Source organism: Gavia stellata, chromosome 1 (genome assembly GCF_030936135.1).
Source record: "Gavia stellata isolate bGavSte3 chromosome 1, bGavSte3.hap2, whole genome shotgun sequence".
Lineage (NCBI taxonomy): Eukaryota > Metazoa > Chordata > Aves > Gaviiformes > Gaviidae > Gavia > Gavia stellata.
In genome coordinates this window covers 14,118,367-14,130,388 of record NC_082594.1, presented here as the reverse complement: position 1 = coordinate 14,130,388, position 12,022 = coordinate 14,118,367, and positions in this window count along the sequence as shown.

The following is a 12,022-nucleotide window of genomic DNA, read 5'->3' as shown; positions in this document are numbered from 1 at the left end:
ATCCCAATATACTAAGTCCTGAACACACACCCACACCCACACACCCACACCCACACACCCCCCCAGGGTATGCCGCTGGCCAGTATGACTACTAATGCCATCATACTCACAGGAAAGGAAATACAAACATCTTTTCTTAGGCTAAAAAGAGAACATGTGCTGTGAAGCACAAATGCTCCTGGTGAATGGATGAATGACTGCCCATAGTTTGATCTGGAAGTGTATATACCATATACTCTTTCAGAGCCAAGGGCACAGGACAAGATTTTCAGAGGCCTCTGGATCTGCACTAATCCTACACGTTGAATCCCATAAAGCTCACACACTGACTTCTCTAATCCATGGATGTCTGAAGAAGGAAACGATCTAATGCCCATAAACTTCCTGGTGCTTAAATAAACTGCTGGATCTGAATATAAATAGGATATAATGAACAGAGTACACACATACATATAAAAAAAATAGAAAGAATCAAGTACTCCAGACTTTCTGTGTTTTGCAAAACTGAGCCTTCTGCAAAAGCTTTAACAGTTAGATGCTTTATTTTCAGTAAATATTTTTCAGTAACTCAGATTTGCTTTAATAAAGTCCTCTAGAACCCACTTCAGGTATCTAAAGTTTGATTCTATGAATGCAATTTTGCTCCTGCTCCTCCAAAAGGAACAATAGATAAGGATGTCCAAGACTTTAAGAACAGATAGAATCATTTAAGTTGACTCAGTGTTTACAAGGTCATTACATTTCACAATAATACATCTTTATAAGGTCTAAAGAAATTAAAACGACTTAGAAGTCTTAAGTAGTAAGATGATTAGATGATAGAAATCTAGATGATCTTAGTAGGCAACTTTTAACCTAAACAGTGTAGACAAAGATAAACTTCTATACTCTGGGCATGTTTAACAAAATACAGCAACCAAGCATCCAAGAGGCATGCTTTTCTGTATGACTACCAAATACTCACTCATCCTTTGCTATATACTTAAACTGCAGATGAGAATGTTTTTTATTATTTTGGAATAAAAGGGGTATAAGAAATAGAAGACACAGTGAATTTTGCATCTGTTAAAAAATAAGTAAACAAACAATCAGAAAACTCTTTTCTGAAGATTTGAAGGATGTGTTTGGCTGAATTAAAGTAAAGTTGAAAGAGCACAATAATATCCTTTTGGGCAATCTGTTATCTCCTTAGCCCCTAGAGACAGAGGATGAAGAGGAAACTCAGAAGAGCATATATTTCAAGGCCAGAAGGCAAAGCTATGAACATCCAAACCAGCATACTGAAAAAATGCAACACGAAATTCATTACAGTCTTTCTTCTTAAATAAATAAATACCCAAAATCTTTCTTTAGAGTCTCCATATATTCTAAATGTCATAGTTATTCTGGGGTAGATGAAAGTAACTTGCTGAAAGGAAAGCAATATAGTTTAGTTTCCTTTAGACTGCTTTTTATTTATGAGGAGAAGAACCAGCTATCACTTTTTGACATATATAGATAATTATTTAAATGCAGAGTACTCTGAAAATAGAAAGATGTAAGCTAAGGAAAAACTAGCAGCCCTACTGAGGGCTGCTTTCATATTGTCCTGGTTACCCTATATCACCTGGGGAAACCTTGTCCACAACTCAGGGAAAGTTAAGCATGTGTACCAATATTGGAAATTATGGTGATAAAACTTTTAAAATACTTGGGAATGAAGCAGAGAAAAAAAATTTATTGTCTTTTTTTTTTTAAATGTAGTGTATGAAAAAGCCTTTTTTCTTTCTTTTTTTTTCTAACATCTTCTGTGAAATAAGCTAAATGACACTCCTGTATTAAAAAATAATCTCCTTCTAGACATAGAACCTCCTTAGAGGCTATCTCCCAGGTGGCAGAAGTTCTGCCATGCATTGGATTGACCTTTTGAAAAATATGCCATCCAGCATTGTTATCTTAGAATTAAAGGGAATCACATTTCCTTCAAAAATGTATAATTCAGTTATAAAAGGAAAAGTACTAATATGCAAGGTTTAGGTATTTGTTCATCTATGCTATGAACTGCCAATATTTAGAGTAAATTCATTCAGTTTGTAGTCTTGTTTTTCCTTAATTTTAAAAAAAAATTCTTAGTGATAGATTACAGAAGTAATAAAGATAGCTAAGATGTGAATTTCTGCCATGAATTATTAATGTTACAACTACTTTAAGGACAAGTGAAATGTCATCAAGGGTCTCCATAATTTATTAATGAACAAGATTAATGGTCAGAGTCTTTATGTCACTGATATGAGAAATTTGGACTGACACTATATTTTTAGACTTGATAGTGAACTCATGACATCAAAAGATTTAAATGGAGATTTGTTTGAAATATATGTGAATGCACTAGCTAGCTCCTTTGTGTAAAAGATCATTCTGAAAACAAAGACCATGTTGGGTCAGTTACGGAGTGGTTTAGTTGAAGTGATATTAAAAGGGATGCATGCACTTGGGGCTGGCAATCAAGGAACTGCAGACAAAATGAATATTATGATCATAAATGCTTTCGGAATGCAAATCTAAATAAATGGTGTTTTATAACCATGATAGCTACTAAAATTTTGATCATGTGATAGACTACACTCATGTCTGAGGTGTGAACTTTTCCAGCAAAGATGAGATCACGGCCAATAGCTAGGAGACTGTCTTTGACCTCAGTTTAAGCACATATCTGATAACAACATACTAGTTTACTTATGTTGCCATTAAAAAGGTGAGATTTTGGGTAAGGAATCCATTTCCAGCAAAAATCACACACAAAAAAATTGGCTAAAGGTCTCATTAAGACTCACTCTGAATGTGTAGTAATACTATAAGCTTTGTGGCACTGGAAACGGCTAAAGAAATTCCTGGTCCTGATTCCTTCACTCTTTTCCACCTTTTTTGGGGCAGGGGGGAGAGGGGAGGAGGCTTATTAACCTACATTATTCATTCAGGGTTAGTATATATAGAACATCGCTAGTTGGCAACATAACTGCATTGAAATGATTGTTTGTGAGAAGGGGAGTGAGCATACATGTGGTGAGTGTCCAAGAATGCCAAAGCTTTCCCACCAAGGTTACCCAGCGGTAACCACATTGTCCATTTCTGGTTTGACTGGCTTTTAATATCTTACTTTCGTGTTCCAATATATATAATATAATTTTATAATTCAGTCCTTTGAGAGGGCTTTTAATGTTTTTTTCTCTTTTTAAGAAGTTTAACTGAACTGAATACTTAAGCCATTGAATTTCACTTAATACCAGGAGTTATGAGTATGGCCCCAAGTTTTGTTGTCTGATTTCTTCATGTTCTGTCTCTGGAAGGTTACTATTTTCTCATGTTTGCACTTTCTAGCTCTAGTCTAGACAACAGTTATTAAAATCCATTTGCAGGCAAGCTCTTTCGGAAATATTAGCCTACGATTGATGTAGACTATTAAACATTTTTTAATTCCATATTTGTTGCTCCAGGATAGTGGTTAACAAGCTATTTCATATGTTGATTCCAGCATGGCACAATATTTCAATGAACAAAATATCATTGCCAAGCCCTATTTAGTTCTGAATATGAATTCGTGAACCTCAGATGCCTGGAGTTGATTAAGAGATAACCTACAAGACTGGCAGACTGCCCTGTATCATACAGACAACTTTTCCACTTGCCACATGCCATTCCCTGCTATAGCTGCTTCCACATTTAGAACTTAATTGTCCCTTCTGCTTCCCATTTCTATCTTTGCATTTGCTTTCACTTTTAATATAACAAATGTGATAGTGATGAACAACAGAACTGTTTGAATAAGTACCCACCTATGAATGTCAATGCCTGGATGGAAAATAAGTGAAATGAAGGCTCCTGTCTTGAATGCCCCATCCATCAAAAATAAACAGTGGCATACAGAAAAGCTTCTGTCCTATCTTTTAAAGAACATATTTCTTCTGTTAACTTGACTGTCTCTCATGTTACGCTGCATAGAAATCAGTGATAGCAAGGATTTTGTTAGGTAAACTAAAAAATATGGAACTGTAGTGTTTCCTTGTTATCTTCAATGAATTATGTTAACTAGAGACATTTAAATCAATTGATCTATTAAACTTATGTCTGTGCTAATTGGCCTCACAGGCTGCATGGTGGGACAGGTCATGCAGCCTTCTGCATTTAACTCAGTTTTAAAGTTTGCTTTGACATTTACTTTTATGCTTCAGGTGCTGTGATTAAATAGAAGTGATGAATAAGTGCTGTAAATGACTACTCAATTGTCTGTGGTTCAATGTTACCACTTCTCCGGCATGACCTCTAACTAATTTCCTCTATCACTTTCGCTCTTGATTTATTCAGAGTAGTCATTTCTGACCCCCAGATATTTCTAAATCCCCACATTTTTCTCTCTGTTCAGCTCTTGCTCCCTCCCCACAGGGTTTCCATTAACTTTTTTAATCAGCAGGTATAATTGTGAAAGGTGTTACAGCTCTTACAAGCATTAGATACTGAGGTATTGCCCGTTTCAGTTGCTGTGGGGCAAATTTATATCAGCTTATCCTAGACTTACCCAGGTTAGATGTCTACACCAGAGCTACTCAACTGGGCTTACTTTATGGTTGAGAGAGGGAAAGAATCACTTACCATCAGGGGAACAAACAATTACTAGATTGGGTATAGATGTTAACCCTTCAGTGAACAGATCTGGTGTATATGTTTATGTCTAGTCAGAGAATAAGATAATCTCACTCTTTTCAGATTCTCAGAGATACAAAATACTAGTAATTGTATGGGCTGTATGGATTTCAGGTGAATTTAGTTCCCCTTAAAAAGGGAAAAAGAAGATAAGACAATAATATCAGAGTGATTAAGATTCTGTTGTTCATTGCCAAAGAAAGCGAATTATGAAGAGCCTCATAGACAGGTAATTACAGAGCTACTGTAAAATCTTCCTGGCTTTTCTTATTTTCTCTTCAGAAGAACTAAAATTGATTTGATTTTAATCCCATTTATACATCCAAGCCAGATGTCCAAGTTATGTCCACACTGTTCATATAATTGCACTGAAAATGGCACTAGTTAGGGATGCCCCGAGTCTAATTTGTCCATATTGTGGACAAGCTGACCATGTTTGGTCTTCTAGGTGATCTGAACTCATCCTGAACTCCTGCTGCTAACCCCACCTGACCTTGTGACTCACAGTATCCTAACACTCCAATGAGTAACTTCAGATGCATTCAGGACAGGACCTTGCTTTTCCCAGCTCTACAACATCAAAACCACAAAAAAGAAAATACGTTTGATCTTTGGAAACATACTGTATTCCACCTGAAACTGAGATTTTATCTCTGTTAATTGTAGCAGGGCCATCCCAGAAACAGTTCTCATATGTTCCCACATCCATGCAGCAAAGATGAGGGCTGCAAACATGGGGGTGGGGGGAGGCTCCTCCAGATGGCACTGAAAATGTAGGCAGGCAGTTAGGACTTTTTATGAATAAAAAAGTCAAGGAGTCTGAAACACAAAAAGTCACTTTGTAAAGAAGTGAGGAAGCCTTCCTGCCTAGAACTGGGAGAGGCTCAGAAAAGTTTAAAGAAAAGGCTGCAGAGGTGAGTAAAATGAGCAAACTGGATTCAAGGACTATATAATCATCACTGAAGAGTTTCTTTATTCTGCCACTCTCTACTTTTCCTCTTTCAGAAAATGAGGGATTCTTTCTTCATTTGCAATGGAATTTGTCTTCTGATTTATGGTAATAAAACTAGAGCTCTTGATGGAGTATTTAAAATCCTTGAATAACTCATTATGACATTTCTTTTTACATTTATTTCCTAAATAAACTTCACAATTGACTGTAATTCAAATCCAAGTATTGATTTTGAGTCATTATCTTCCATTGTTCAATCAGTAAACACTTTAGATTCTGTTTAAGGTGTGTATACACTCTTAACAATGAATTCTGGAAGACAAACATGGAAAAGACCATTTTAAATGATGCTCTGAATGACTGCATTATTAGCATGTACAATAAATTTCTAAGGACTAGTCTTAAAAACTGAGTTGTGAGAAGAAACTATTCAGTATTAAACAATATTTCATTTCCTATGGTATCATCATTTTTTTTCCTTCTACTATGTTCTGCTGATTCTATGAAGATCCTTATTGCTTTTACAATTTTAAAATCATTCCAGATAAAAGGGACATTATCAATGGATTAAACAGATTGACATATTGCTTGGACATTTTCATTTGACAGTGTGACTTATTTATCACATTTGACAGTTGAACTTATTTTACGAAATCAGTATATTATTTTACATTTCCTGACTACCTGGGACTCAGACCTCTAGTAGAGACAACTATTCTCTATTTCTGTGTTCTGGACAGAAATAGTCTATTTGGCCACTAACTTTGTTTTGAGACAGGACTGACTTCTATTCCATATCTCTTAGTATTCAGAAGAAGCTGGTCTTCAATCAGAAACTTGTCATTAACAAGGAAAAATATTTTTGAGGAATATGACCAATTCCAAATTAATTCAAAACACTTTGGGTATACAGTAGATATTATATGGGGCAAAGACAGTTGCCTTTGTCAAGATCATTTTGTCCTATGAGCTACAACAGAGTGAATCTAACCAGAATTCAAATTTCATTTTGAGGTACATACATTGCTCAGAAGACCTGAATAACACAAACTTTAGAAAGCAAGGAAAACACAGCAAGATTCTAGCTTTTAGCTGCTAATAAAGCCTTCATCTAGGCATTGTATTTCCAGACTAGCAAAATCTGGAGCCTACAAAGATCCTGTAATCCAAGCACCAGATATCCAGCATGTGTTCAGGACAGATGGTTAGTAGGGTGGCTATAATAGTTGATTAAATAGGCAACAATATTAAAATCATTCCAAATATAGCTTTTAGGAAAATATCTACACAGTGATATTCTGTTTAGATTATTGCATTTATCTACATAATCGTTGCCCAAAGCTGTTGATATGACCCAGTTTTGCACTTACATCCTTCCAGCTGGATATTGTTAGTAATACATTCTTAATCCGATTCTTAATCCAGGGTAAATGGTTAGAATTAAATTCTCTGATAATGTAAAGGTCTCATTTGAGTTTCATGAAGTGTGTTTGTCTTCTCACATAAAAAGGTTAATGGGAATAAGAGATCTGTATACTCTGAGGGAAATGTTGCAGAACCTTTGTTGGATTTCTGTTTGAATAAATCCATACCCAGTTCTCAGCACTGTAAATGTGCTTTCAGTGTAAAGTGCTTGTATAGTTCTGCCAACCTATTCTAAGTACAGTTTAGGACTTTTGCTACTTTCATCTGTAAAGCAGCTGAATAACTTTGATATAAAATCAGTAGAAGATTAAAATTTTTCTTCATTTTTTAGAGTGTTGTGCTATTGTTACTCAGAGCAGCCTAAATCTCTACCAATACTAATTTTGGCACCACTTTCAGTGGTCAAGCATCAGTGCTCTGGTGGGACTAAAACACCAAAGGGAGGTGTTTGATTGGCATTTGTCCCTGTTAGGGGTCAAACGAGAAAGGAGATTAGAAAATCTCTGATCAGAGCAACATTTTGGATCTGGTTTACTTCCCTCTTCCTCCCCACTTCAGCAAAAGAGTTAAGTGGTCAAAAATGTGGAGAAGCGATGCTAAGTATTTCTTTATATATCATGTCTGTACTTAGTGTTTCCTGTGAGGTAGAAGTGATCAAATGTCATCTTTCCTCCAACCGCTAATGTGTGCCTAGTTGTTACCTGATGCAAAGTATGCATGCCTTTGAGGGCCATTAGACCTATGAAAACTTTGCAGAAATTTCCTATTCATTTCATCCTTATCTACCTCCTCCTCAAGTTTAAGTCACTGGTATTTGGCTGGTGCTTTATTTTTACAGGCAACGAGAATCTGGATGACAGTGTTTTGTTTCCTGATGCAACAATATGTACAGCTGTGCACCATCTGCATACGGCAGGCATTTAAGCCCATAGCATTTTATAATATCACTGACTGGCTTAGCACATATGTTGAACAGGGAAGAGGAAAAGATCTATGCTTTTGAACCTGTAGGGAAAAAAAAGGCTTCTCATTATTGACAGTATTGTCACACCTGAGATTTATCTAAGAGAAAGGAGTATAATTGTGGGTGATCTGTTCTTTCAATTCCTGTTGAATATTTGAGATAATATTGTCATATCCCATGGAAGACATTGTTACAAACAATGAATAGACATACGAGGAACAGTGTGGATGCCTTTGCTCTGTCTTTGGCTAGGAAGAGATAATCTCTGAGGAAGAATGGCTCTATTTCTGTAGCAAAAGTTAAATACAAAACCTGATTCTGAATGTGGGAAAGTGGCGTAAGGCAAATGCTGCAGGAGATAGGAAGCAACTATCGTCAAAACACTTAGTTAGGCACGACCAGAGAAGAATAGCTAAGCATCAGCTCCAGTGAGTGCAGAATGCTCTCTGCTGGCACTCAGAGCATACTAAAATATCTTTCAAATGCAGTGTCTGCTCTTCTATTTTCGGTTTTCTCACAAAATGCAGGCACTCTCAAAAAAATTATAATCCAAACAAAAATAACCCTCTGCCCCCAAACAAAAAGAACAAATCTTCCCAACTTATGCATTTGTCATTCAGCATCCTGAATTTATTAGTGGTGGTGTCACAGCCACTTGACTGTCTCTGGAGAACCTTAAAGTATATTTAATTTTATGCAAAACATGAATTCCCCAAAGTCAACAACACAACGAAATGCTAAATTTCTCCTTTTGATATGCGTTAACTACACTGTTTCATAGTTGCAACCAAGTGTTTGTTTTGATCCCATGATGTAACTTGCTTGAATAATAATGAGATAATGGAGAACAGTGGAGCAACCATTAAGCAACTTTACAACATTTCTGGTAATGTTACAGCATAACAATGCAATTATTGTATTCTACATCTAGTGGACTTTTTGAACAGTACACCTTGTTTTCCTCCATCTCCAGGAGCCCAGAGAGACACCCAGAATTATCTTTATTATATTCCTAAGACATTATGCTGCCTCGCCTTGCAGCGATGAGCCTCACCTGAGGCTCCCATGGCTCGTAAGAGTAATGCCTCTCGTTGAGAGGCTCACTGTACAAAGGCGAGAGGTGACCACGTGTCTCTCTACAGCTCTTTCTCCACGACCCTTCACAAAACAGAAGATTCATGTCAGGTTAAAAAAAAGGCCATTGACTTGAGTTAGAAACTTTTTACACATTTCATTATATAGTTTCATCACCAGAAATGAAAAGATAAGAGCTTTGCAATATTAAGGAGAAATAACAGCTACAGCGCTGCCAGTAGCCACGACGGGTGCAAGTGTATGGCCAGAACGCAAACATTGCTGCTCCTGAAAGACATAAGAATCAAACTGAAAGGTGTGAAAAAATTAACTAGGAAGTATTTTTAGAAGCTGTAGTTGAACATCATGATTTGTGTATTTGTCTGATAATTGCATCTCATACCAAGGTCTAGAAGAGTTATGGCAATACAAAGTATGATCTGAAAATTGCAGCTGTACAAGGTACCATTTTAAAGGTGTTTAACATCTGTACATATGCAGCTGTGATCATAAGCCTAAAGTTCTGCCTGAGATAGATGGCAGGACAGAAATAAATGTGCAATTCACAGTACTGAATTATAATGCAGTTGCAAAAAGAGAAGTGCTAATGTTGCTATGTTCTGTTTCCTTAAAATAACTCTGAAAGTCAATTCTTTTGAGGAACACAACTTGTCGTGGCTAGCTAGTTGTGCCTGCAGAATTCAAGGTGCTGGAAAAAGCATTCCTCATGCCCAGTTTCTATTTAACCTGTTAAGCAGAGATGTGCTCGGTTTTTAATGTGACATCTCAAGGCTTACAAAGAGCAGAAAGCAGCACAGTTACAGAGGGACGAACACCACAAATTGCAGACGTATCTACAAAGGAATCAGATCCTGCTGTTTCTGATCTCCTGCTCTTTTTGCTTTTGATGGCAATCAGCTAACTGTGGCCTTAATGTTTATAACAGTAATTATTATTTTTAATTTGGATACTTGGGGAAGGTAAAAAATAAAAAATCATCCATTAGCTATAAGACACTGACTTCCATTTTTTGTGTCAAGATGTAAAGAATATATGGTAGTAATAATATTAATAATAATAATAATATATAAGAAATAGAAAGTGATGCTGGCATTGCATCCTTTTTTGGCTACCACGTATTTTATATAAACTATTTTCTGGCATATCAATATCATTCCCTTTGTTGAATTAATTCAAGTCTAGAACTTCCACACCACGGTGAAGAACAGGACACAAAATTCACATTCATTTCAGAGCAAGTAATGAGGAGAATTTTTAAAACAATTTTTAAGACTGCAACTCATGCTCCACCTCTGACAGGCCATGTTATTTACAGCTTTGAAATAAAAGTAGACTTCAGGTCAGGCCTAAGACACGATGCACACCCTTTATGCCAGTTTTTTGTATAATTTTGGAGAATAATAATTGGACCTGTGAGCTCAAAATAAAATGCTTGCATTTCAAACAATGATTTAGATGACAAGAAGTGAGAGCAGGGACCTGTTTCATGTCCGTGATCTTTCATGTTTGTTCAGAGAAGTTGCTGCTGCTTGCATTTTGTCATTTTTACTTTTGCTCACATGCATACTACTCCGTGGCTATAGAAACAGCAAAGAAAAGTAGTCTGTTACTTTGAAACCTATTAGTCAGATGTTTTCATCTTCTTTTTTTTCTTTTTTTCCCCCCAATGTTACTTCTTTGCGCATTTCTCTGGTCTGCTCATTTCTCTGGTCTGCTTATTTCTCTAGTCTGAAGCTTCGAAAGTGGGGAGTAGAGGGTTTTATTGTTATTATTTCAGTGCAATATTATTTTAGGGAAGACAAAAAATCCGTCTTCTTCAGTTATGCTTTACATTTCCAGAATGGCCAAGTCAGATTTCTTCTGGGGAAAATCTGCTTCCTCATCTGAGTCCATGAGCAAGCACAGTCCCCTGCTCACAGCTAATGGAAGGAGAGAGGGGCAGAACAGATGGGGTGTGGGAGGTAGGGGAAGCTAAAGCTGTGCCACAGTGCAGCATGCCAAGCAGCAATTTGGTCTGCTCCATGAACTGCTAATTAGCAAACAATTAAAACAACAATATACACAGTGGTGTCAGTAATCTCACAGTTATGGGAATTATGCCATGATCTAGTAAGATTAAATGAGAATTTTGCTGTTAACTATTTTATCCTCTTTGAAGAAAATGTTCTTATGTTATTGCTTTGCTCAGTAAATCTTTCAAGATGTTGCTTTTATTGTTTTTTGCTTAGATAGCCGTGTAAGTGTACACATCACTTTACAAAACATGCTGAATGACTAATGCCTGTCTCAAAGAATTTGCAATGGAAATAAAAAAGATATCAAGAACAACTGTTCAGAAAACAGATGAGGTAATGCCAGGGAAAAAAAAAAATTAAAAAAAGAGAAAGAAGCAGGATGGTTAGGCAAATTAAGTATTTGCTAATAAGTTCTTGTAGAGTATCATCAACACTGTTGCATAAAGACATTGCCGAGGCAGAAGTGGTCATATCTACACTGGGAGCTCTGCTGCACTGTAGGGGTGCTGTGAGGAGCAGCAGACGTGGCTAACGCGATGGATGGGTGCCTGCATGTATCTCACAACTTTCCCCTGTGCCCGGACTCACTAACAAGAAAAAATGGAGGAAAACATTTCTGAAATGAAATATAGTCTCCAGACAGCACAGCTGTGCTGTGCCATTGCCACATGTGTCAATTCCTTAACCATTAATTGCAGCTCCGAAATCACTGGGGCAAGACTTTCCAACAGCCCTGCCCCGACGACTGTCCCCAGACACAAATCCCTATGGTTTCTGCCAGAAATTCCCCCTATGAATGTGGAAGCTCCAAGATTCATGGTTTCCTCAGAGCACCTGGATTTCCTGCTGTGGAAATAAGAACTTGGATCTATTTTAAACCTCTGTTTCTGGTGG